Below are 27,752 nucleotides of genomic sequence, written 5' to 3'. Positions count from 1 at the left end.
TTTGGTGATTATCGTGCTAAACATCAAACTCAACTTACTACACAATACAGCCTTTTATAATTACTCTTTATAATATAGATAGGACCCTGCGCACGCTCTGATTGGTCGAAAACCCATGTTTTATCAGAGTATAAAACGTACAAAAAGCGTGTTTTATTGTTTTTCGCCTATATCATAAAGCAAATGAAGAAGCCTATGCCGTTTATTACACTGTGATAAAACACTCCGGACATTTGAAAACACTCGAGAAATGTAGAAAACACGAGCCGCAATTTCCTAACGTGCGTGGGAACAACAGAAAGTTAGATACAATCTCTGGAAAAACCGCGAATCGCAAGAGAGCACTGAGATACATTGGAGGCGCTGGAAAAGCGCAAAACAGAGGTCGTGTAATGTAAGTGAGGAACGCGCAATGGGAAAATCTCAGTTACTGGATAAGAATATGCATAAAGACAGGCACAGATAATCAACACAGGATGCAAAAGAGCGAAGCACTTTGAATTAATGACCAGATTTGCAGGGAAACGCGCACGAAAAGAAAGTTCGATACAATGGATCCTCTGGAAAAAGCACGAAAATGGAGAGTGCGTAATGCGGTGGAAGCGGGGGGAGGGGGGAGGGGCGGTGGAGGGGCTGAAACACACTAGGGAACTCGCGAGCTAATGGACAAGAGGAGACGTGAAAAGAGGCAAGAGATAATCAAATTAAACTGATGATCAAATTTACTAGGAGTAGCGTATTGAAAAAAAATTAAAGCTCTGGGAGTGGCGCCAAAACAAGGAATACGGAAAGCGGGGTTGGGGGAGGAGCACAACCGGGAACCCTCAAGTTAATGAACACAGAGACTAAAGAAAATTGTGGTAAGACGATGCAAGTTGAATTTCATACCCAAACTCGGAAGGAAACGCGTTAGAGCATTGGAACGGGAAAGGACAGTCAATGTAACCTCTGGAGATAGCGCTAAAAGCAGGGCGAAACTGCGCTGTTAACATGACGCCTGAGGAACTGAACTTTTCCGCGTTTTGAAAATTAGTGGGAAAGTATTCTCTCGTCAGTATGAATGATCAAGGGATCTGTATAGAGTTTTTAGGAGTATGTGTATTCTAATTCTTCCTGTTGGCCCGAGAACTATGGGATCATCTGTTCGCACCTGAGATGCATGGGACTATATGTGTGGGACCATCTATGCCCAAAATTGTAGTGAGGCTATGTTTTTTAAAGTGGCCGTTGTAGAGAGATGAGGGTTAGTGGGTGGTGCTACTATACTATACTGTACTACTATACTCGTGGTTCGTTAATTTTGCTAAACGGATTAATAGAGAAAAATGGACATTCTTAGCAATCTAGTGGGTTTACGGAGGCGGCTGAATACAGAGGTGAGCGGAATTGCAGCTAGCCTGTAAATACTGTTGTCTCTGATACCATATAACCCAGCATACACTGAAAAGGTCATTTATGTTTTTTCCCCAGGATCTGAACCTATTAGGGGAAGAAAAAAATGCGCCGCAAAACTTGATGCTGGCACTTTCATGGTATTCCTTTCAACAGTTTCCTACAATCAAACAAACAAGCAGTCATCCAGGAATTTGTCAGTTGGAATTTGCGTTCTGCATTTATAATGTTCTCAAGAAGATGAGCCGAAGTTTTTCGTGTCTCGTTGAATAACTAAACCTTTAACTCTTTGATAATGGTGGAATTTGGTGATCCACAGTTTGCCCTCCCCCACCCCTCCACGTGCTGCGCAGACAGCCCCTCTCCCCACCTCTCCCTCCCGTCTGCCAACCGCTTTTTCCCTCTGATCTTTGCGAGCGCAGTTCGTCTCCGCCATCTTGCACGTGTGAAAGGTAAATAGTGGAAAATAGTGTTTACCGTAATTTCAAAGGTTTGTCCAAAGGCTTGCATCAGTGGGTTGATGTCACCTGATCTGGGGCATAAGCTAAATTTCTTTACTTTTTCAGTTTCTTTTTTGCATGTTGAAGCCATATTGTGGAATGAGGAGGTGTTGTGTTTGAAGACCTCCGGAGGAATGGACGCATAAGGGAAGCTTTTTAACTACCCTTAATATTTGACTGAGAGCTACCAGACTAGGTAATAAGGCAGGACATGAACGTGACATTTGTGCCCATCAGAGATTATTCTGCGTTATCAGGGATAAATAAACCAGCAAACCTTAAGCGCAGTATTTGTTGAGATGTCTCCATTAGAGATGAGTCTGTTTACATCAAGCTGATTAGGCAACTTTTAAGTTACCTAATAAAGCTGTAATATTTGACTTTTAAAATCAGAATCGTCACTTGTTTCTCTGTTTGGATCTCCTTCAGGTCGTATTTTGTACAGATTCTTAGTTCTTAGATAATTTATAAAGGGAAGCAAAAGAGGCGCTTGTTTGGATCATGTTGGTGTATTTGATTTGCAGGCTGCAGACTGCAGACTACATTTAAAGCTAAGTGGCGGTCCGGTTAGTCTGAATATCACTCAGGTTAGCCTGAATAGTTCTCACATTAACCTGTTTACAGTGTTTACAGTTTGCTTTCAAAAATGGAAAGGGGAATGCAACATAACATGGTTGTATTATGCAGCTATCAATGTTGTGCCTGAGGGGGGAGGGGGAACCATGGGATAGGGTGGGGACTTTGATCAGAAACAAAAATTTGGAATCAAACTTCCTAACCCTTGGGATAAGATTTCAATATTCAAAGTTCCTCACCTTGGGAAAAGGTTTTGAGTTCAAAGTTACCCACCAGACCGAGAATTTCAAGCCATCTAAAGTAAAGAATATGTGCTTGCATTTGACAAGACTTTTTCCTTGATCATGCTGCTCCAGCGAAAGGCAGTGGGGAGGCTCTGCTCTCTTTATATATAAAATTTATATACTAATAAAGCTGCGAAAACAAGCTTCAATTTGACTTTGTTTTCTTTAATAATTTGCTCTCAGATGATGAATTCACAAACCCCCAAATATTACCACTCACTATTCTAGAGGCAACATGTACAGTCATTCTAGTTTTTCATAGAATCTAAAAATTTCAATGATGAACGTTAAAGTTTATCTTGGTTCTTTCTTCAAGTCATTATTGGCCCTCTTGCTGTAGTTTCAACAAAGTGCAGTACTCTTCAATGAATTTAAAAAGATTTATCTTACCTTTCGTTCCTCCAGTTTATTGCAACTGGAGAGCGTGGAAAACATGCTCGAACTCCTGGGAATTCTGGGTACTTTCAAGATGGTGGAACACTCGTATCCAAGCTCCCTGCATTCAAAATCCTGGTCGCTTTTGTCGTTTTAGCATTGTTCAAACTTCCCGACCCTGGGGCCAGCATTTTTTAGCACTGTTCAAACCTCCCAATCGTGGGGCCAACATTTATGTTCATGGGGTGCCCACAGACATTCAAAGTGCCCACCTCGTCCCTTGGTCCCCCCCCCTCGGGCATAACACTGATAGCTGCATTAGTTAAAAATTCTGCAGTCTGCAGTCTGCAAATGTCATACACCATGATCATGTGTACCAAAGGCACCCACAGTAGAGTTTCAACCAGTGTATTATATTTGCAGACCCCAGATGCAGACTACACTTAGGCCTAAATAGCACTCAGTTTAGCCTGAATCGTGCTCAGGTTAGCTTGTTTACAGTTAGCTTTCGGTAACAGAAATGGAAGTACAATATTGGGTTAAAAATCTCCAGTCTGCAGTCTGCTGTCTACAGTCTGCAATCTGCAGATGTCATACACTGAGTGTCGAAGGATATCTGATCAATGTTCAATCAAAATTACCCTACAATGGCTGGTACAGCTACATGCAGACTACTCTAAACTGTGGAAGAATTCAAAATGGCAGGAACCAAAAGCTTCTTTTTGTTTTCAGTAACTTCATCCTTGTACATGTTATCTCCCTCCTTAAGGTTTTAGGACTTTGTTTGTCCAAACATCCAAACGCCATTTTCTCCTGAAGGAATACAACACAAGCTTGGCTTACATGTAGTTGCAGAACCAGCTAGGAAAGCAGACTTTTAGTGAAGAAGTGGTAAGTTCTCCGATCATTAAGCACCTTGATTAAGTTTACTATGATACAAATAAACTTTAGTAGATGTTTTTATTTTAGCAATAGGAATAAGCTTAACCCCAACTCTATATGGATTTATTTTAAAAGTCAGTGCTGTGGTCCAAGAAAAATTACTAGGAGCCTAAAGGTGCCCAGCACTTCAGCTTATATGAAAAAAGTAAGTTTTTTCAGTTGCTCAAAGGCAGAAGTTAGTCACCTGTGGCACCTTGCCACTTCTAGAGCACAACCCTGGAAGTACACTTTGATGGCATGAAAAATATTAGCTAAAACTTTCCAAATGCACAGCTACTCAGACTGCAGGCAGAAGATCCAATACAAAACTAAAAATTTCTCAACAACAAACACTTTATGCTTGTGTCCTCGTCACTGCTTCAGGGGGTGTCTGGAAAACCCGAATTGCAAATAGCAAATAGTCGCGAATAGCAAATAGCAAATAGTCCCGAATAGTGCGAATAGTCTCGAATAGTACGAATTGTGGTGAACAGTCGTGAAAAGTGGTGAATAGTGACAAATAGTCATCAATAGTCACCGCTTTAGATCTAATATCCTGCATTAATTAAATATCCAAATAAGCAACAGAATTTCTGTGAATTTATTACCTTTTCTTCTCCGGACTCAGGCTAGGGCTGTCCATTGCTGACATTAAGAAAACGGAAAACACAAGGATAACTTGATATAGACGTAATTACACTTTTGCAGTGGTTAAAACAGAAGAAATTAGGTTCAGAAACATCTTTTGTACTGTTAAGCATCTGTGCTTTTTAGCGGGAAAATCCCATCCTATGTTGCTGCAAGGTTGACTGCGAGATACTGGGTACCCTATTTGCTACGATTTGCCACTATTTGCTACTGTTTGCCACTATTTGAGACTGTTCGCCACTGTTTGCCAGTATTCGCACCATTAAAGACTATTCGCACTATTCGTTATTCGAGACTATTCGCTGTTCGCTATTCGTGACTATTCACTATTCGCTATTCGAATTTTCCAGACACCCCTGCTTCAGGCGACAACCGTGTGACAACTTGATGACTCTGGTGACACTGCTGTCTGTTAGAGCTTAATAATGACTTTGTGTCAAAGAATCAATTTTTTCCGATTAATTTTTTTTCACATTTTTTCATAAAATCTCAATGTGGTCTATCTGAAAATTAAGAGAAATCTTGTTCTTTAAAATTGCCAATTTAACCCTTTGATACCAAACTTTCGCCAAAAATACCATTTTTAACCATTTAGTCAGGTTTTTTGGCTGCCATGATGCTAGATAAGCCTAGTAAGTTTTGCTAAGAAAGCTTTTTTTTTACCAAAGGAGAGATTTTTTGAGGATTACGTACAAAATTGAGCAATATTTCAATTCCGGGCATGCACATAAGCCAAACTTTGGACTTTTTTTTTTTTGCCATTAACCGTTCTCAATTTTGTTTGTTACCCCTTTCCTTTCTTTTTTTCTCAGCCCTTTTACTTTGGCTACCTTTTGCGTTGCATGTTCTTTCTGGCTGCCGTGAAAAGTTGGATGTTAATTACGGGCGAAGCCTAGAAATGGACCTTGATCAATCATAGGCGTAGTGGACCATTTTACCACCATTTTTGCACCAAAACTGATAAGTTAAACGTTTTTCGATTTGCAACATCAGAATGTCGTCGATATCTAAACCTGACCATTGTACAGAAAGGCCTAGCCTAGTCTACTATCTGCTTATCAAGAATATCTGATGACATTTAAATTGATGATGTCACAAGTGATACAAAGAGCGTGACCATTAATTACGCATATATGCATAATTGGGGCTCAAAGGGTTAACAAATAGATTCCATGTTGCTGTGCATCTGTTCAGTAGTAGATCGCAGATGAGGTCAAAATGTGGTAAAAAATATACAGTGCATGAGACGATAGTTGAGTCTGTCACTGATGTTCTTACCACATTTTGATGTCTTCTGTGATCTTTTACTGAACAAGCACATGACAACATGGAATCAGTTTTAACCAGTGGAGAAGCCAAGAAGTGTTTTAATAGGTCCATTTGATCAAAAGTAAGAACTAATCAAAATGTGAGAATAATTTGACTTACATAATTTAGGTTATATGGACACCTGAAGCAAAACTGTCAATGGTTAAAGTTCTATTGGTTCTAAAGTTAAATAGATCAGTCAGGGGGTTATGAGACAATACTAAAACAAACATTGAGTTCCCAGGGTAATAATATTGTAATATTGTTAAATGGGAATTGGCTGAACCAGATAGCTATGTTTTTTAGGTTCATACTTGTGTGCTTCAATTTAACTTGATATATTAGGCAGATGAATCAGTTTGACCTTTAAAACTAATGGTGTTTTTTGTTTGATCAAGGGATCTGTAACACTGGGAAGATAAGAGGAGAGGGATTGGGACTTACATGAAGACCCCTAACAATTACTGGAGATTCAAATTAAGCGTTGTATCTTAACGATCACTAAGCTGGACTATCAGACAGCAGTATGGTAAGTGCACATATTGGCCTGTGATCACAGAGGTTACTGGGAACATTTCAGTTCTAGATGTACAATATGACAAAAAAGGTTAGTCTAACATCAGAATCACACCAACAAGATATTATCTAAGAAACCTGTTTAGGAACTTGGACGTTTTGCATTTACCAAATGGATCTTTTGAACAAGAAATATGTGTATAATGAAAAAACTGGCCCAGACTGGGATTGGTTCTACCCAGCAAATTCTCTTTCTGAATTTTGTGATAAGTGAAGCAAAGAATTGGTCCCACACACACACACACACACACACACACACACACACACAAAGTTACAAGATAAGACTCTTGGATCTTGATCTGAATGGATCTTGAACTTTGTACAAGAGATGGGCGTAAGAACTGACCTGTAAAAGGGTGGTTTCACCCAGCAAATTCTCTTCCTGAGTTTTTTGATCTGTGAGGCAGAGACTTAGTCCCACAAAAAAGGTGAAAAATTAGGGCTTGTTTTGGAACCTGGACTGTCTTCATAGGCTGAATGGATCTTGAGCTTTGAACAAGAGATGGGTGTAAGAACCGACTTGTAAAAGGGTTGGTTCCACCTGGCAAATTCTCTTGGACCTCACTTTCTTGATCTGTGATGTAGAGACTTGGTCCCACAAAAAAGGTGAAAAATGAGAACTTGTTTTGGAACCTGGACTCTCTGCATGTGCTGAATGGATCAGTTGAGCTTTGTACAAGAGATATATTGGGTAAAAGAACTGACCTGTAAAAGGGTTGGTTCCACCCAGCAAATTCTCTTCCTGAGTTTCGTGATCTGTGAGGCCCAGACTTGGTCCCATAAGAAACAGGTGAAAAATAAGAACTTGTCTTGGAGCCTGGACTGTCTTCATGCGCTGAATGGATCTTGAGCTTTGTACAGGAGATGGGTGTAAAGACTGACCTGTAAAAGGGTTGGTTCCACCCAGCAAATTCTCTTCCTGAGTTTCTTGACCTGTGATGCAAAGACTTGGTCCCACAAGAAAGATACCAAATAAGGACTTGTTTTGGAATCTGGACTATCAAATGGATTTGGGCTTTTTACAAGAGATGGGTGTAAGAACTGACTTGTAAAAAGGTTGCTTCCACCCAGCAAATTCAGATTCTGTGAAGAGCCCCAAGATCGTCTACGTAGGAGGTTAGAACAGAAATGTAGTTACCCATTTATACTCCTAGGCTGAGACAGCCGCTTTCTGAGAGTGAAGTGTCTTACCAGAGTACACTGGTCAGGTTCCTTGGGTTAGGAACCAGCTGGCACACCATGCCAGCCATAGATCCTTTGCGTAAATGGCGCCTAAATTTGAATGACAGTAGTCTATACATCCTTAGCCTCGTACTCATGTTTCAAGACAAAGGATTTTTTTTTACATGAATGTGAGGCTAAGGATGTATAAGTATTGTTATTTAAATGTAGGCGCCATTTATGCAAAGGGTCTATTAATCATTTGATCTTAATCTTTCTGGTCTTTCTCTTTTTCAGGTGGAGACAAATCAGGACAAAGCAAGAAGAGGATGAACACATTCACCATCATTCAAGATGGATGATTTTATCGCAGTCCAGGACCCAGGTAAACACGTGTTCTTATGCACAAAACGTAAGCTGGCTCAGATTCTCAATTATCCTCCTGAAGTTGTATTTGAGCGCACTCTTGACAACTGGCACAGCTTTCTAAATTCCGTACTGTTTCTAGATTAATCTACATTGAAAGGAGCTATATTGGGTCTTTTTAATTATCTTTAGTTGTTTCACTCTGATTTCCTTCGTTTCGACATGCTCCGAGTAAAATATAATAGCCGAACGCTCGCATGTGAGCAAAAACAAAGGTGTGTCTGACTAGGGCCGTTTAAGTAGAATTTTTTGTCGTTCGCTGATTCTTTTCGGGAGGGTGGAGTAAATAACTATAATAATTTTTCAGCGGATTAGCTGCGATTGAATCTCGTTTTCGTTCACTTTTCTTATGATAACATAACTCAGGAGAAAATGCGTGAAAAACCAGTTAAAATATAGAAACAATCCCCTTGTTTTTTCGTGTTGTGGGAACGCGAGGCACAAGCGAATGTTTCCATGTCTTTTTCGTGTTCGTCAAACTTCCACAAGTGTTTCTGAAAATTGATAGAAACACGGAGAAAGTGTTTTATATCTCGTTGCGAAAATGTTGCGAGAGTAAGAGAGGAAAATTATTCGTTTGTTTCGGTTGATCAAAATGTAAATTTTCTTTGCTCGTGCCTTCATTGTTCTATAGGGCCTTGGTCACTTGTGGTCACGTGACAAAGCAAACGCGATTGCCGTTTGAGAATGTTATAAACGTTTTGAAATAATTTAAGAACTATGGCTCCTACTGTGAACACAAAAAAGTAATAATCGTCCAACGTGGATATTTTGGTAACCTTGCTTAGCTGCTGTCAAATAATTATAAATTTAATCCGGTGGAATTATTCATACCTTCATCTCAATGCTGATTTACCGCCCTGACTGAGTTGACTTGTAGTCAATCCGAGAAATTACTAGTCAACCACGGACAGTTCCTCTTTGTTTGTTTATTTTTATGATTTTTTTAAATTCTATCTCAATTTTGAAAGGGGTACAAACAGTAAACAAGCGCGTCCATTGAAAAAATAAATAAAGAAATAAAAATATAAAAAGGAAAAAAATAAAGATCCGAGCTTTATTTTAACCTGTGACCGTCTTGAATTCCGGATTGGATAGCGACAGTGATCTCCACTACACCACGCAGTACACATCTGATTGTCGACACAAATAATTTATCAAATATCACAGCTTCTGCCTATTTAGCATTTGAATGCTACAAGATTTTTTGTGAATATGTCATTGATATCTTGAAAGTTTTAAATTCAGAACCGAAGATAAATTTTGGCCTAAATTATGCGTTTGCAATTTAACAAAATTTTGCGGCTTTCAAAAAAGTACGATTGGAAATGGTTCCTGGTCGTCGCCTTTCGTGACACTTCCGATTGTTTATCGACATGAAGGTGACTATGTTATATACACGTAAGCGCATGAGAGATTCGGTGCACCCGACAGTGTAAACGACAGAATCAAACTATTGTCAGTACGTGGAGGGGAACTTTTCTTTAAAGAATTTACCTTTCTTCGGGAGCGTTTCAGTTACTTTTGGTGGGGGCAGGGGGTGAGGGTATGGGGGAATGGGGGAAGCATCCTTTTTCAGAGGATTTGTGTAAAGTGCCCCTATGATCAAATTCTCCTTATCCATTTTTTTTTTTTTACATTTTCTAACACGATAGGTCTTTCCTAGATATGTTGCCATATTTCAATCTATTAAGAACATTAGAACTCACGCTTTTTGGACCTTCATTTCCGAGAATTTACGGCCGCCATTAATTTCCCATGTTCTAAGTCTTGGTCGAGAATTTGAGTAAATGACGTCATTTACTCAAAAATACCACACGGGTTAAAATTATAATAACAAGTAGTAGAATTCTGCTAGTATACTAATGCAAATGCTGCAATCTGATTGGCTAAGCTACTCGTATACTATACAACAACAACAACAACTTTATTATGACTTGCATATTTACAATTTTACGGAAATATATACACATTAAGTTAAAAAAGCTTGACAATAGTAACAGCGCGAACCCGCAGATAGCCTGGGCTAATCTAGTCGAGCCACATCTATATTTATATTAGACCATTACTACATAAATAAGATTGTTATGCAACCACTTATAGGAGGATTTACAAAACCGTTTAATACAAGTACATTTACATATTTTGATTGATACTAGGAGCTATGATTTACTAGAGATAAACTAAACTATGGGTTGAAATTAATAAGGAACTAAATTTAAGAACTTGAGTCAGGGTGTCGACTTCAACATAGTCACCCCTATCTGAGAGAGTCTCAAAATAAAAATCTACGAATTTTTTTCTTAAAGATTGGTTTAGATAAATCTCTCCAGTCTGGAGAAATTTGATTCCATAATATCGCTCCCGTTCTCGAAAAAGAGCGTTTGAAAATTTCCGACTTAACTTCTTTCCGAAGATAATTTCCTTTTGCGGCATGCCTTGTGTTGTACCCATGAATTTCATTTGACCTAGTGAAAAGAGCTCTGATAGGCGAAGGGGCTTTTTTTTTCAAATATCATGCATGAGATTCACAATCGCGTCAAAATATATCATATTTACAGGTAAAATCTTTGATTGAATGAAAAGAGGAATAGCATGAGCATCACTGGGCGCAAAATAAATCAGTCGAAGAGTTCGTTTTTGGAGAACAAGTAGTTTGCCAATGTACAACTTGGCTGCGCGACCCCGTACACAAATCCCATAGGATAAATATGTGCGGTGAATTCAGACAAGTCTGCGACATGATCGGGGCTTGTCGGGCGATATCTGACGGTGCTAGATCTCAAAACGTCTTGTCGGGCCTTGTCAGCTGCGGTGGACCAAGACAATTTGTCGGGGCTTGCGCGCTCCTCAACCAATCAGGAAATGTCACGAGAGTCACGTCAGTGAAATAAGCGCCATCTTGATTTTGGATGACTCGGCCCCAAGTCTCAACGCAGTTAGTCGCGACAAAAAATCGGCTACTGTGCGGCAGCCTTAAGTTACTATTTTTTTATGTTTCTTTTTTTTTCGGAAACGAGCTACTTCATTCATGATTCTTAAGACAATAGATCACTAACAAGTCACAAGTGTACAATCAGCCTTAAAATAAGAGAGGAAGCGGGTCCAGCGATTACATCGGCCCAATGAAAATAGGTGGTGTCTTGAGCTTCGTCTAACAAGCTCTCGTGTGTGTGCTACCCTTTATGTTAAGCTACTACTCCTTTTAAATACCGTAAATCTTCGAATTAGCGCCCGGGGCGCTTATTTCAAATTTAGGAGAAGACGGGGGCGCTTATTCGAGGGGGGCGCTTATTCGAGGGGGGGGGGGAGGCGCTAATTTAATTTTTCATAAATCGTAGCCTGACATGATCATTTTTTTAATATATCATCTGCGCGTAAACACCAACATAACCTGTTTATTGACATAAAAATCTGATCGTAAAGCTTAAATCGCGGCACCGTTAGTATTTAACATGTTCACTAAACGTGTTCACAAACTGGAACAATGTACAAATCTAATACTACGTAACGAAAACTATACACCCTTTGTCTCATTACTCGTCCACAAAATGGGGGGAGGGGAGGGGGACGCTTATTCGAGGGGGGTGCTTATGTTAAATTTTTCGGCCGATAGGAGGGACGCTTATTCGAAGGCGGCGCTTATTCGAGGAGGGCGCTAATTCGAGGATTTACGGTATTTAATGAATTTTTAAGATTAAGAAGTATTTACCGAATGGTGCTTAAAGGAGCTGTGTCACGAATCTAAGCCAAATTTTGACATTCGACAAATGGCCGCTAAATTGGGTGAAATATAAAAACAACCATTTAAAAACAGTCAAGAAATGATGTAGCAACATTACAATATAAGAACGCTGCTTTAAAGGCCTATGGAATTGTGCCTTCAAAAGAAAATTTCTCAAGTTTTCAAAAACCTATATTGAAACGGATTGCGATATGGGTTTTTGAAAAACTGTTAGACATGAACAGTTTTTAAACTTAATCTCGTTTGTTTGTCACCTTTAGTTATAACGCCCAGGAATTTGTTTGTAATGAAGCTATGGTTTTGTCAGTTAGATCTATAGCGTTTAGATCTATAGTGTTTCATAACGAGTATTTGGCTAAACGAAATAATATAGACCAAACTCAACTGTGACACAGTCCCTTTTATGTGTCATCTTTTGTTTGTTTCGTAATGAAACGACAAATTATTCGTAAAATAGTGATAGGCAATATTGCTGTAACTGAATTCTGAGAAATTGTTTTTATTTATTCCAGGTAGGACGCTTTTTCAGTCACGAAGAGCAGCTGAGGCCTGGGTAGACTGTTAATAACCTCAAGATGAATTGATCATACACCACGGTGATGCCTGAGAGTGACTAGCCGATAGGTTTTATATGTCTACCGAATAGTGTTTGTACCGGTGACAGGTTAGATATCTCTTACTTCTAAGAAATAGCTTTTGGAATCGGACTGTGTGGCAAACAGTACTTTATTGGGGTCATGATTCTATAGTCAAATTACCTACCAAAAGAAGGAAACTTGAAAACCGTAAGGGGAGAAACCCGGCTGGCTACCTCAAAGAAAAAAAATTGGCTTTCATTTTAGCCTGGTGAAAACTCGCAGGATAAAATTAGTGTCGAATATTTCTTTTTTCTGTGGTTTCAATGGCTCCTTGTGAAAGAAAAAAGAAAATTTCAATTTTCTTTACTTCACTATTCCCAACCGAGTAGGGACAAAAATTGCTCCTCTGCCGATGAAGTTATTTGGTTTGTAAGCCGCGCCAATGAAAAGGATGACGCATTTTCTCACCAAAAGTTAATGTTTACGATCTGGAATATCCGCGAAGTTCAGTCATTCAAATTGTTTATTCCAAAAACAATGAAAATGGTTATTTTATTGAACGTCACTCCGTGTCATCATAATTTACATGTTACTGTTGTTGTTTACGTACAGCGCGGCTAGGTTAAAACCCTTCAATCTTTCGTACTATCACGAATAGAAGTTTCTAAGTTTATTTAGACTTAGTGACAGTTATATGTTGAAAGAATTTTTAAATCTTCTTCAAGTCTATTAGTTATTCGTAAACTTTGTAGTTGTCGAAGGAAAACAGCGGCGGTATGTAATTGTTTTATTTTTCTCAAAGGTTTAGTAATGTAACTCTCTCGCGGGTCATTAGGTCATAATCTAGTTCCACATATTGTGATTATCGCGGTAACTCAAGAAAGTTGTAGCTATTAGAGGAGAATAACACAGGGTTCGTACTTGAAGGTTTTATTATGATCATAACATCTTCAGAATATGGCGGAGGTAAGAAGACGAAGAGTTAGGCACTTAGGCTGTACGTGTACACTGTTGTTTATTGAACGCGAAAGATTTGTACTGTAATATTAATCTTTATTGGTTTTTGTCTGCTGTATTATTACAAAATAAATTGACATTAAAATCATGTTACAAACTTGTGTCAGTTTACTGAAAACCATGCTTACAAGGCTCTTTTGCAGATGCCGTACAAATGAAGAGTACCAGACAAGAAAATTTTCAATCTAACTAGCATATCTTTTATACTTATAGCAAGAGTTTGGTCCACCCATCCTTGTGGTACAGTAGCCTCTAATACACATGCGTACTAGGTGAGTGTCCCAGTTACAAGAAACGTAATGTACTGTACGTCGTGACTGTAAGTAACAGATATCTTCGTGTCGGTTTAAAACGATGTTCAAACTTCGGGTTTCCCGACACGGAGGTATCAGTTACTTGTAAGTCGTGACTGTAGGTAACTAATAACTTCGTGTCGGGTAACCCGAAAAAACTTCGGATTCCCCAACAGGAAGTTATGGGTTACTTACAGTCACGACTTACGGGTAACTGATGCCTCCGTAACGAGAAACCCGAAGTTTGAACTTCGGCTTAAATCGACACGAAGTTATTAGTTACTTACAGTCACGACGTACAGTACATTACGTTTCTTGTAACTGGGACACTCCCCTAGTACGCATGCGTATTAGAGGCTACTGTACCACAAGGATGGGTGGACCAAACTCTTGCCATAAGTATAAAAAAAATGCTAGTTAGTGGTGGTGGCGGGGAGGTGGCGGTGTTCCACATCAATTTTTGCCTTCTTTCCAAGGTTGACAATTTTCCTTTGGCCACTTCTTAAAACTTGTCGTTTTCAAGGCATCTGAAAGAAAGAGGTCGCAAGTGAACTTTACATATACAAACGTTTCCCGCCAAAAGACTTGGAAAAAATTTTCTTATAAAACATGATACCAAACGCGCATGCGTGCATGCAAAAACTCTCGCTATAAGTATAAAAGAAATGCTAGTTATTGGTGTGGCTGTTTTCCGCATCAATTTTTGCTTTCCTTCCAAGGTTGAGAATTTTCCTGTCTGGTACTCATTTTTTTCAGGGCATTTGCAAGATTGTCTTTTGCCTTTTGCCTTTCCTCACATTGGTCATTTCAAAGGCATCTGAAATAGAGGAGAATGTGACTTAAAACACACAAATATTTCCCACCAATTAAGAGACTTAGAATATTATTCCAAAAGAACATGATCGTGACAACTTAGTTAGAAGCTACTTAGACTTATACAATACATTCGATGACTTAAACTTAAACAATATTTCCGAATTTTACATGCACTTGTACTTGATGTACTGTTGACAAAAAAAAAAGTACTGTTGACGTCTGATCAAGTTAACGGCCAAATGTGCAACAAAAGGTTTCAACCGTTTAAAATCTGTCTAGTTCTGTACCTAAAATTCCTTACACACTCGTAAACTTGGGTTTGTTGAATGCCTTGCTATGAACGAGATAAGATTACGTATAGCAAATATATAAACAATACGACTTACCCGAGTTTGTCCATCGCGTTCAGAGGATTGATTCGATAGCGTACATGATGTCCTTGAAAGCCATCTTCTCAAACTTTGAAGCTGCTCGCTGTTGAAGCCTAAGGGAAACAAAAAGTAATAAAAAGAAGTTAATCTTATCCGACTGTCACTGTTAACTTTCCGTATAAATTAAAATATAAAGCAAGAATAAACGCAAATAAGAAGCAAATTGTGCCGTTCTTCGGTTCTGCGATAAACACATCACGCTTTTTTTCACAACAAGGCAATAAGCTATTTTTTAAAATATATATAGATATAATCAGCAAATAATCAGCTCCCCTTTAACCTTTTTTACGACCAATAGTGATTATTAAAATTAGATTTTATTATCTCAGAACGCTGCGATAAAATGTAAACATGACAAATTTATAATTATTTACTTGGTCAACGTTTTGGTACTTCAAAGCTGAGGATCATAAATTTTACTTGTATCTTTAACGAGATAAAATTTCCCCCCAAAACAAAACAAAAACAATTAAGCAGCAAAGTATTACATTGTGTGCGCTGTTTAGGTACGTCACGCTGACCATCAGTACGCGCCACTCGTATGCTTATGTAGTCAAGTTTTCCGCGCGAAATGATATCAAGTCGAGTTGGCGCAGTGGTTTGGTGCGCGCCTCTCGCTCCGGGACTAGACAGAGTCGCGAGTTCGAGTCCCGGTCCTGGCGTGGAGAAGAACTTTTTTTCCTTTTTAAAACCAGAAATTAATTGACCAAACCTTCCTCGTGTACCAATTTTCAAAAAATCAATTTTACAGTGCAAAATCTGATCGCTTACATTGAAGGAAAAAGAGCAAAGAATTTATCGTAAAATGTAATTTGCGTTCAACCATTAAAAAACCGATGCTTTTTACAGGGATGAACAAGGACGCCAATATGACTTCTCCTGGCCAAACGAACTTGCTTTTTGGTTCCAAAACTTTTATAGCTCGATGTATTCGATATTCTTATACTAAATACGCAGCAAAGTTCAGCCAATGTCGCAATGTTGGTCTAATGACCGGTTTCGTTATTCTCAGTAGTGAAATTTCTCTGCCGTTTTGCAACTTGAATTATGTAGCGGTAAAGCTAAATAAAAGATCTCTAAAAAGCTTTCAAGGTTGGTTCACGCTTCCTACAAAGTCAATAAAATGGCGGTTCCGCCACCAAAAATCACTCGCGCGAGAATCCCGCCAGCCACACGTTACATATGGTTCTGAGGTTGTAAAACAGAACATTGTACTCCGGTCCACACAGTAGCACTGATATGTTATTTTCAAAATTCTCAAACTAAATTGCAATTTCAACCAACACTGACCAAATCGGATCCTGATCGCTGTTACAACCAAACCAAACGCCGTTGACGTATAATGAACGTAGTACATGTACGCATATTGGACCTATTCGTAGCCATTTAAAATATCTAAGGGGGCTCACCTGTATTGTAGCGAAACCAATTATTATCACGTTTAACATCTTTGTTAAGGTGGCACGTACTAGTTTTCAGGTTTTTGATGGCTCATAACTTTGTAAGAATAGAGCAAAAAGACAGACCAGGGCCACTGTAATATTTTTGTAGGTTTGGATTATATAATTTATACTTGACCTAAAACAGCTGTTATTTTGTCGTCAGCAGTTACCATGGCAACATTCCAAAAGGATTTTCCAGACCTGATTTTTCGCTTATGTCACTAATAACTCAAAAAGTATCCCTCTGACCCCGAGTTTTTTTTAATCAATAACTTTTGGCATCTGAAAATGAAAATGCACAACAATTTTAAGATAATTTTACGGAGCCGATTTCTTGTAAACTTGGAAAAACGGCAATTTGCACAAAGTGCAAATTTCCTTCCGTAGGATTTTTTAATTTTTTTTCTGACGTTTCTTCCAAAAATGATAATATTATATTAAAACAATAAAAAGAAGGGGTCACCGACCTTGTTTTCATGTAAAAGCCTTCGCAAGTTCCACTATTCCCACGTACGTAGACACGCATTCAAAAATCCAGACTTTATAAGATCAGCAGTTGCTCATGAGCCGTTTTGACTACCGCTGACTGCTTCGTGAGCCCGCGCGGGCGAGCGGGCTCCGAACAGGCGTTTTGTTTTGTTTGCTGCTAAAACATCATTTACAGTTGTAGTTGTCGTTTAAGACAACCTCCTGGGCTTACTCTGTAGGACTTTTACACAAATTCTGGGTAGATTTGCTATGTTTTGCGAGTCCTTTATACGCTCCCGGTGGCTGTCACGATCGATCGAGTTGCCTTTAAAATTCGGGAAACATTGAATTCCCGAAACAATTTTTCTTAAAAACACAGAGTTGACTTAAGTTGTTCTAGCAGGTAAAGCCTCCTTTATATGCGAATTTCGTCTCCAACATTACAAAAGTGACCTTGCGCGAAAAAAGCCGCGCGCCGCCATATTTGTTTTGGTCTTTCGGGTTTTAAATCTCGCGCCTCTATCATGCGTGTTACTCACGCGTGACGCACGATGACGATCTACTCACCGCGCGAGAAAAATGGTACCAGCCACCTTAAGTTGAACAACTTTAGTTTTTAAAGCTGTGGAGGGTAAGAACATTATTTGAACAGTGTTTCCTTTTCATTTAGCGGGTTGGTACTAACGCTAGCTCAATTCAATCAATTTGCATCATGCTGATGCAGACAGTCTAACTTCAAACCAGGCAAGTTTCTATTTTGAACTGTTTTGATGTGAAAATCACGCTATGGTAAGGACACAGAAACACAGGGGCCACAGAAAAAATATACTTGGAGAACCCAACTCCTTTGCAGGTCAGTTCTCACAAAATTTCTCACCAACAAAAATATCATTCTCACAGCACAAAATTTGTAACAAGACAATTTACAGCATCTTCGGATAATGCAAAGACACCAACCAACCAAACAATTTTCTTACAACCATTGTGCAAGTACGTTGAAGTAATACTTTCTTTTAGATGTGCGTGCAGTTTCGATCATAAAACCTACAGGTAACAACCCGTTTCTGGCATAGGGTTAGGCTTATAAGAGAGAGACCCCTGGGTTTGCCAGCCAACACAACTTTGGCTGAGTGACCCATCTTTCAAGGAGCAGGTCTCTTGCTACCCTGATGTGACATCATATCTCGAAATCTGACTCAAACCTACATTGATAATTAGTCTGAAAGCTCTCTTGATTAATTAGCGAGATTTTTTTCCATTAAAACAGCAAGCAGGTTAATGTTTTCGTCCCATTAACTGATTCTGGCTACAGAATTTTGTCACAGATTTTAAATCCGGTAAACTTGGTTTAGTTAAAGGCGCTGATTGAGGTAACATTCAGCATAGCTGATCAAATAATCAAATCCACAGTAAATGTTAGCAACATAACTTACTTGAGTTTGTCTCTCGTGTTAGCAAAAAATGTGAGGGGAACTTTTTCAACAGTGTAAATGATGTTTTGGAAAGTCACCTTCGTGAACATTTGAAACCAGCCACCGTTGATACCTGAAAGAACAAGATAAGAACCTTTATTTAATTGTCAAAAACAAAAATGTTTTACCTTTATTCCACTTCCCTATCAAATTTTGTACTAGTTGTCGTCTTATAATAAAAGACGAAGAATAAAGACAAATAAGATGCAAATTGTTTAACGTAAACACATCTACTATAACTGTTTGTATTACACTACAGCAATTTAACTGACTACAATAAACTGATTTTAAATAAGCAGTTCTGAAGTGCGAACTAATAATCAATGCCACGTTGACTTTTTTATGACCGTCACTAATAAAATTTGCCTTAAATTCATTACACAATTACAAATATATAATTGTCTTTGCCGTGATTTACATACATGTACTTCAAAGCTGGGTTCATGAGTTTATCATCCCAAGATAGACTTGCGCAAAAAGAAAAATATATACATTTGAAATATACAGTATGATGTGTGCTGTGTTCGAATAGCTGTATTTTTTAGTTATCTGACTCAATGATTGGCTGTCAGGTATATAATGCATTCTGATTGAAAACTGTAGCCAGTCGTTTTGCAGATACCCCAACTGATTTTTTGTTTTTTGAAATGCCCTTTTACAAGCATAGTAAAATTTCTTGCAGAGTTGCATCCAAAACAGAACATTGTGTGCAGATCCACAGGACAGATTACACTTTCAATGAATGGTAACCCCAAATTTGGATCTTTAATTACCCCTCACTTCTTTTCTCATTCTTTTCCCAATTTTTCTTTTTTATTTTATTCATTTTTTCCTAACTTTCTATTTCCCTATTTATTAATAATAATATTAAAAAAAAACATTTGTAACTATTGATAGACTGGCCTGCCTAGACTAGTGCTAGCTATCCATGGGCCAGTCCAACTGTAAAATGTACATTAAGGAATAAAAACTGATTGATTGAATTATAACCAAACTGAACGTGGGTAAAGGGTAAGTAATTAAGGCTAGTTCCATATGTACGCCTAGCGGACCTATTTCAAGACAATCTGAAGTTTCCAAATGAGACTACCTGTATTCTGGTGAAGTGGATGAAAGATTGTCACATTCAACATCCTTGGTGGTAAGGTTGAATACCTTTGGTCTTAAAATCCTGTGAAGGTTAAACATTTTATTTGAAGAATGTTAATTAATCAATAAATTGTTAATAAACTTAGGGGTTAATAAATTATCATCAATTCTAATCATTATCTAATTAGTAATTTTCCTCAGTTTGCAAGTCAGCACCAGCTATTTATTTGCCAGAAAATAAATAATAAGTAATCAAAACAGTGAATAAAATTGATTTAATACTTGGCAAAATCCTACTCAAAATAGTACATATACTAAGTGAGCTGAGTAGTCACATAAATTTTCAAATTTTATCTGGGTTGTAAAACTGAAGTCAGAAAAAAAATAAATAGGTAAGTTAATTAAATTTGAAGAAAAGAGAAAACTAAAACTTTCTCAAGATCAGTTTCAATAATGCAAAAAGTTGAAATTCAAATCAGAGCAACTATAGACATTTTTGAACAGTTCTTTTGTAGTGTCAGTTTCTTTTACACAAAGGGAAACAAAGGCACCAGAGAAAGGCAATATGAAATCAACTCCTATACAGGTCAGTTCTTACACCAATCTTGTGTGGAGTTCAAGATCAATTTTGTCTTGTACTTGCAGTCTATGCTTCACAGATCAAGAAACTCAGAAAGAGATTTTTTGGTGGAACCAGCTACCTTGTGGGCCAGTTCTTACACCCATCTCCTGTACAAAGCTCAAGATCCATTCAGCGCATGCAGAAGGTCCAATTGTTCGTAAACATTTTTTTATCTTGCACTGGCAATTTGGATATGGGACCAGTCTATGCTTCACAGATCAAGAAACTCAGAAAGAGATTTTTGGTGGAACCAGCTCCCTTGTGGACCAGTTCTTACACCCATCTCCTGTACAAAGTTCAAGGTCCATTCCACGTATGTAAACAGTCCAATTGTTTCCAAACAATTTTTTTTTCTCTTGTGCTGGCAATTTGGAATGTGGGACCAGTCAATGCTTCACAGATCAAGAAACTCAGGAAGAGATTTTTGGTGGAACCAGCTCCCTTGTTGGTCAGTTCTTACACCCATCTCCTGTACAAAGCTCAAGATCCATTCAGTCATGAAGACAGCGCTGGTTCTGAAACAAGTTCTTATTTTTCACCTTTTTTGTGGGACCAAGTCTATGCTTCACAGATCAAGAAACTCAGGAAGAGATTTTTGGTGGAACCAGCTCCCTTGTGGGCCAGTTCTTACACCCATCTCCTGTACAAAGCTCAAGATCCATTCTGCATATGAAGACAGTCCAATTGTTCTTAAACAAGTTTTTTTCACTTGTGCTTCCAATTTGGAATGTGGAACCAGTCAATGTTTCACAGATCAAGAAACTCAGGACGAGATTTTTGGTGGAACCAGCTCCTTTGTGGGCCAGTTCTTACACCCATCTCCTGTACAAAGCTCAAGATCCATTCAGCCCATGAACACAGTCCAATTGTTCCTAAACAAGTTCCTTTTTTATCTTCCACCAGCAATTTGGATGTGGGACCAGTCTATGCTTCACAGATCAAGAAACTCAGGAAGAGATTTTTGGTGGAACCAGCTCCCTTGACCTTGTGGGCCAGTTCTTACACCCATCTCCTGTACAAAGTTCAAGATCCATTCAGTGCTTGCAGACAGTCTAATTGTTCCTGAACAGGTTTCCTCAAAATCTTGCACTGGCAATTTGGATGAGGGGCCAGTCTATGCTTCACATATCAAGTAACTGTGGAAGAGTTTTCGGTGGAACTGACCATATCCTTATTTGTGTGACCTTACACTCTTTTATTAAATTGTCTTGGATTGATGGATAAATCAAATTTTCCTTGCCCCCTAATTTATTAATTAACTTGAAATAGTAAACAATAATTTATTGAAATAGTCTCTGTCAGAAAAATTGGAATGACATTTTCTCAGTCAGTTAAAACAAATTGTCACAGGACCATGCCAGGCCATATTTATCCTGGGTTTGACAACTTCACAATAGTTTACACATAAAGGCTGCAGCAGTGTAGCGTTTTCTGATATACAGGATGAAGTTGGGCAAATACTTAACTGAATGCAATTCTGTGTTTCTTGGTATCTAGTCATAGAGAACATTATCACCTGAGCTCTTTTCTCCTGATGGAGGAAAACAAATGAAAGATATTTATAAACTACATGTAAGTAATATTTAATTAACCCAAAGGAATACATGTAATTGCAAACAGCACATGCCTTACGGGCTTAACATGCTTAACCCACCAACTGTTAAACTCACCACCAATTCATGAGCTTGGGAAAGGTGCCTTGGGAAGGTGGAGCCAAGCAAGATATGAGCCTCAAGCAGCCCATGCAGGTATCCATGGTAACACTGCTAGCGGCAACCACCAGGCACTGTAATACTGACAGAATCAGTGGAGATACTTACTACCCACACATGTATTTTTACTGTCAGCTGTGAAAGGAAGGGAGGCAGGGTGAAAAAGCATGCTACAAACATGAATGGCACTCAAAGCAAACTGCAAGTTCTTCCACAGCTAGCAAGCAATACTCTTAAGTCCTGCAAAATCCTGTATGAGACCCCACAGAGCATGTACCCCGCCTCCCTGTTGCCTAAATTACATTTAGCAACATAGTGTATCACTTGACCAATATATTTACAATAAATTATGAAAATATCCTCAAGGGAGCTGTGTTTAGTTTAAAAACATTACATGTAACTACTCAAGTGAAGTCTTAATTCAGAAACAAGTGGTGACATAGACCTTCTACATGCAAAGTGAGAGCCTTTAACAATGTGTATGAATGCAAGAGAAGTGACTTCACCTGAATTGAAACATTTTAAGACATCATGATTTCTACTGGCTACAAGAGCTTTGTGAGTCTAGGGGAAGAAGTGGTCAATATCCTAAATACATGTGGCCAGTAATTCCATGTGATCTAACTCAATAGTCTGGGCTCAGGAAAAAAAACAAATTGAATTCCAGCTTCCCCTTGGGACAAGTAGCACTCAAATTTTGCTTGCTCTGGGCAAGTACTTGTCCCATAAGATCAGACAGCACTTTTTGGGAGACCTGAATAGTGCGAGTGTGCATCCAAGACTCACTGTGTGTAAAATAATGTTATCACCAATAAGCAGAATTTTGCCACTAATTTTAACAAGAAAAATCCTTGTTTATAATACAAAAATGGTGAATAATACCAAAAAGCCTTCAGAAAGTTTCTATTGCTATGAATTTCCTAGCCCCAAAACGGATTTAAAAAACATTGAAAATAAGGATTAAAATGTACTTTGATTTAATTTTGCTTTGATTTTAAATTTAAAATTGCTCATTTGCTCTCCATCCCTGTCACCAAGGGTTCATAATTGAAGGCTCTTGTGCAAAAAGGGCGTACATAGCTTTTTGGGCTGATTTTTATTTTTTGCAGGATCAAGCTAATTTTCGGCAGACTTGCTTGTTTTGACATGAAAAGCATCATTGCATAATTGTTTTTGTTGATTTGCACTTCGTTTTTGAGAAATAACATATGCAAAAAACTCAGTTTTCCAAGCGGCATCTTTTGGAGCAGATCCTTCAAAGGTGGATTTCAACACAACCCGAAGTTAGATGGTTACTTTTAGCAACTTCGACAGCACAGGTCTTTTAGATAGACATTTTTATTTTTGAAAGAAGTAGAGAAATAGACCAGAAAAAAAATCAACCAACCTCGTATCGAGCCAGTGTCACGACAAAACAAACTTGAATCTGGCCCGTTCAGCACCTTATTTGCTTGCTCTAACAAAGCAACAGTAAGAGAATAGCGTAATTATATGAATAAAACTTGTATCGGTTTGAAAAACTAACGGCAAATGCCCCGCTTCAGTGACTACATTGTTTAGCAAAACAAAAGGTTTCTTTTGTTTTTCGTTCAACAATTAAGATCTCCAAAAGATACCCTTGGAAAACTGAGATTTTTGGATACCTTACTTCTCAAAAACGAAGCGCAAATCAACAAAAACAATAATTTTTACGGAACGATGCTTTTCATGTCAAAACAAGTCAGTCTGCCAAAAATTAGCTCGATCCTGAGAAAATTAAAATCGGCCCAAAAAGCTATATACGCCCTTTTTGCATGAAAGCCTTCAATTTTAATAGCTGCGCACTGGCACTAAAAACTCGTTCATTGTTCACAGATATTCATGGTATCGAATTTCTTTCACTGATTGTGTCCTCTCCCCCCTTCTGCATCTATCTATTTACAAAAACCAAGTAGAAGATGGTGTTCCATGTTCTCTTAGAAAATAAATGTGCACATTTGAGGTCTAGAAAAACTGTTAGTGGATGGATGAGCAGAATCCAAGTGTTTAGCACTTTTTCTAGACCTCAAATTTTATCACAGTGCCTAAGAGATCAAATAAATGACTTGAGTCTTGTTATTTGAGGATATTGAATTTCCAATCAGTAGGGGCCTCAAGTAGAAAAATCATGGAAATTCCAGGTGGTAGGGGGAAGCACCTTCAAATGGAAAATTCTAGGGGGAGGGGGGTCAAACAGGAAAAAAAACCCTCCATGGGTAAAAAGGTTGGATATTTTTCTGGACCCACACATTTTATCCCCCGGTCTGCTGTCTGCATTTTACACTGATCGCTTTTATATGTTTAATACACATGCATACCTTGACAGTGGAGAGTGTCACCTAGAGCTCGTCAATGATTATTCAATGCTAATTATTTCACAATAATTACTAATAAACATACCTGCTCTATGGTGCCAAATATTCAATTGTCGTCCTGCACTGCCAGTCATTTGCTGTTTATCTTATCTTTATCTGGTGACGTTTCCCATTTCCTCTGTTCTACTCTTCATCTGATCCAATCCTGGCTTGTAGTTTTGTTTCAGTTCGTTCAGCCAAGTTATTTCACTTGATGTCCTTGATGTGTCCAGTCGAAATTACTTAATGTCTTTCCACGTAAAAGCTAACCTTCAACATTTCGGTTATTTCTCAACGAGAGGCTTACATTTTCTTGTGTAACAGCCTCAATAAAAAGCCCGTTTAGTTTAATAGAGTATTACACTCAAAAGCTTGTTCCCTCTCGCACATGTCTACCGCTATCTTTGTTTTTATCTCTTACTCACTCGATCACGATGTCGTATTTGTGTCCAGTCTTAGCCGACAGGAGTACCTCGCTTTGGAGACGATTTGATTGGCTCACGAGAGGATCAAGATTCACAGAGGACGTTTGAAGAAGAAAAAGACCAAGGGCGCTTTCCATTCGACCAAAAATTCCGGTGTGAATTTCCGGAAATTTCCATGGGCGAATGGTACAGACTTTTCCAGTATGGAATACGACAGGCCGCACAGTTTCGTTCGCTTGGAATTTTTCAATGACTTCGAGGTTTAAATCGCAAATATAGAAGCAAACAGAACACTGCTATGTCGACATCGTGACTTTTTATAAACCACAACAGCATGGACCTTTTACAAACCAAAACGGGCGCAGCGAAAACGTCGCAAAACAAAGGGTTTGATGAGTCGTACAATGGTTCTGCACGCGTTATAAATCTTTGTACATTTCTTAGCCAAGCTATGTAAAACAAACAAGTACACCACCGGGGCATTATTTTTATAAAACGCTTTCTTCACGAATTTAGCTGTAGCTAGTATTTATCGACATATAAGTGAAAAGATTCTAAAGTATTTCAATTTTCGAATACGCGTCGCCGTCATCCTTGCGTGAGATGTCCAATTCGCTGTCATCGCGGCCAAAAGAATTAGCGCTGAATAGAAAATCGAGAATTTGCATAATTTCCGAAAAAGAGGACAACCTCGTGAGGTATACCCAAATTTTCGAACATATTTTCCTGAAAATTTCCGTTCCATTTGGTTTTCATCCCTGAATTTCCAGAATTTTCGGTTGAATGGTTCGCTTTTCGGAAATTCAACAATTTCCGGATTTTCTGGAACTTTTCCCTGGAAATTTTCGTACCATTTGTCCCCGTTTCGAAAATTTCTGAATTTTTGGTCGAATGGAAAGCGCCCGAAGTTACCGCTCGGTCACCCCAAAACGCAGACCATGCAGACTGCAGACTGCGGACCGTGCAGACCATGCAGACTGTGCAGACTGAATACTTTTTTCATATTACTGTTTTTGCATTTACTTTTGACTCGTATTTGTTTGGTTCCCGCCACAAAATAGTGTTCAGTCATATATCACAGTATTTGTTCTTATGACTACTTATGCACTGGCGCTAGGCCACGCAAGCTCGGTATGTGACTGTTGATTCAATAAACGAACGCGCTATAGACTTTGTAAGGGAAACTCCCTTCAGTTCTAAATATAATCAAGTAAAGTTATTTTAAAATGTAAAAATAAACTTCACTTGTAATGTAATGTCATATGTAAGATGTACATTTTCTACTCTTGGTGTACCAAATGTAATTGCAAATGGCTGTTGGAACGTTACCACGATCACGCCAAAAAAAGGCGAGTGCATGTAAAGATTACAGAAAGCCGACTACCATTTGAAATGCACAGCGCAATACGGTTTCCGTGATGAATTCATGTGATGGTAAATTTATCTGGCTTTATGACAGCGGGCTTTTTATGGCGATTTAGACTAAGAGTGGTCCCTCTTTCGCCTAGTCCATCGTGCGTGACGCAAAAGCAATCCTGGCGGAAATAATTTCGCGCGGAATTTTTTTTCTCGAGGTTTATTTGCGATCACCAGGAACTCGCTGAGAACGTGGGGTAGGGAAAGGACACGCCCGGAAGGAACTTGGGGTAAAAAGAAGGGAACGCGAAGCGAACGTAGAGTGTAGTAGAAGAGCTCAGGTCAGCCGCCCAGGAGGTACCCACGATGAAACACACGATCCGGACTTTCGCGATTACGGCATACCCGCGGTAAAACGCACCGCAAACACAATAAAACGCACGGGTAAAACGATTGACGGCAAACGTATGGGAACTCACAACGGTTACATGGGAAAGATATGAGAGAAATTACCTTACCCGTGCATTTGCTGTGGTCTTCCCGATGCCTGCAATCGAGGTTGCATTTCCTAGTGGGTTCCCTGCGTGTATCCCTCGCGCGTTCCTTGTTCCCGAAAATGAGAAATAAAGCATTCGTTCATTCATATTGCAACGATGTCACAAATTAAGGGATTCCTGATCACAATACTTCCTGTGGTGAAAAATACCAAGAAACTTCATGATAAATCTAAGACGGATTACGAACAAACTAGTGAGACAATCTCAGATAGTGCAGAGTGTAATGTATAGCTCTGACTGCTATTCACTCCTGGTTTGTATTGACCTTGCTAGTCAGCTAGGGATTTTGATGAGACATAATCTTAGCAGTGTGTATGTTTGATGTGTGTATTTTCATTCACAGTCCAAGAATAACTTACAATTAATTACCATTTGTCAAGACAGCTCTCGAATTTTACTTTAGTGTTTTACGTTGATTTTTGCTCATTTTAAATTAAATAATACATTTAAGTAGCGAACGTGACAATTTTTCTCTTCACGAAAACGTTTATAACTTGATACTTTTGTATTCCTCGCAAAGGTTTGTATCCTAAACTCTTGTTTTCTCGAAAACACACGGAAGATGTGTTAGTATTCTTTTCACAGCTGGAGATAAATGAAAGAAAGTTAAATGTCGGATGAAGAAATGGAAGAGGATCGATTTGCTTTATTTAAAACGCAAATTTTCTTTTGACCGATAAGCAGGAACTAATCTAATTATCAAATTTTCACGGAACAGCACGTTCTGTTGCCACCTTTGGCGTTAACAATAAAACCGCTTAAATTTAAAATACACACTGATATAGATTAATACAACTGAGGAGCGTTTCAACGAAGGGTATGGAAAGTAAACAGCGCTACTTGACCGAGATTATATCCTTCATCGGTGAACGAGTGCCCTCAGAGACTGATAAAATGTCACGTATTCTTTCAGTAGGTGCCACGGAGTCTGCAGTAACATTTGAGCCTTTTCCTGGATTTTTTGTTCAATTTGACAAGTTTTAATGCCACTTACTCGGGAAAGTTTCGGCTGCAGGTATGAACATTTTGGCCATTTTGATGCAGACAATTAAAGGAGGAAATAAACGCACTAGTGTAGTTTGGAAACAATAGATGATATTTCTTGAACCAAGTTAGGCGTAATTCCAAAAGACACGCAGTTACAGTAACATCCTTGTATCGTACTAACGATGCTAGAACGCATGCGTATG

At 38.7% G+C, this 27,752-nt stretch overlaps 2 long non-coding RNA genes and 1 pseudogene across 11 annotated transcripts; 1 reads left to right on the top strand and 2 right to left on the bottom strand.

Annotated features, from left to right (window-relative positions):
• Nucleotides 1-1,779: 1,779 nt before the first annotated feature.
• LOC149107453 (uncharacterized) lies at nt 1,780-13,604 on the top strand. 4 transcript variants are annotated; one of them, XR_016209482.1, is made up of 7 exons: nt 1,780-1,844; nt 1,959-2,088; nt 2,417-2,479; nt 3,897-4,018; nt 6,403-6,533; nt 8,039-8,126; nt 12,425-13,604. It is a non-coding gene; the product is annotated as an uncharacterized LOC149107453 (long non-coding RNA). The 4 variants fall into 4 exon arrangements; XR_016209484.1 differs by lacking the exon at nt 2,417-2,479 and having other exon boundaries at nt 3,947-4,018; XR_016209481.1 differs by lacking the exon at nt 2,417-2,479.
• On the bottom strand, nt 6,755-7,830 carry LOC149107454 (uncharacterized; annotated as a pseudogene).
• A 765-nt stretch (nt 13,605-14,369) lies between the features above and the next one.
• Nucleotides 14,370-24,671, bottom strand: LOC149107452 (uncharacterized). 7 transcript variants are annotated; one of them, XR_016209450.1, is made up of 7 exons: nt 24,271-24,671; nt 21,811-21,987; nt 21,607-21,671; nt 19,520-19,600; nt 18,391-18,502; nt 15,003-15,100; nt 14,370-14,617 (listed from the first exon to the last, which is right to left on the bottom strand). It is a non-coding gene; the product is annotated as an uncharacterized LOC149107452 (long non-coding RNA). The 7 variants fall into 7 exon arrangements; XR_016209451.1 differs by having other exon boundaries at nt 19,520-19,603; nt 21,609-21,671; XR_016209454.1 differs by having other exon boundaries at nt 21,814-21,987.
• Between the last annotated feature and the right edge of the window lie 3,081 nt (nt 24,672-27,752).

This window comes from Orbicella faveolata, unplaced genomic scaffold (assembly GCF_042242905.1).
Source record: "Orbicella faveolata isolate gen_17 unplaced genomic scaffold, um_ofav_v1 contig_27, whole genome shotgun sequence".
Lineage (NCBI taxonomy): Eukaryota > Metazoa > Cnidaria > Anthozoa > Scleractinia > Merulinidae > Orbicella > Orbicella faveolata.
The sequence above is the reverse complement of the archived record's forward strand: the minus strand, read 5'-3'. Positions and strand labels throughout refer to the sequence as shown.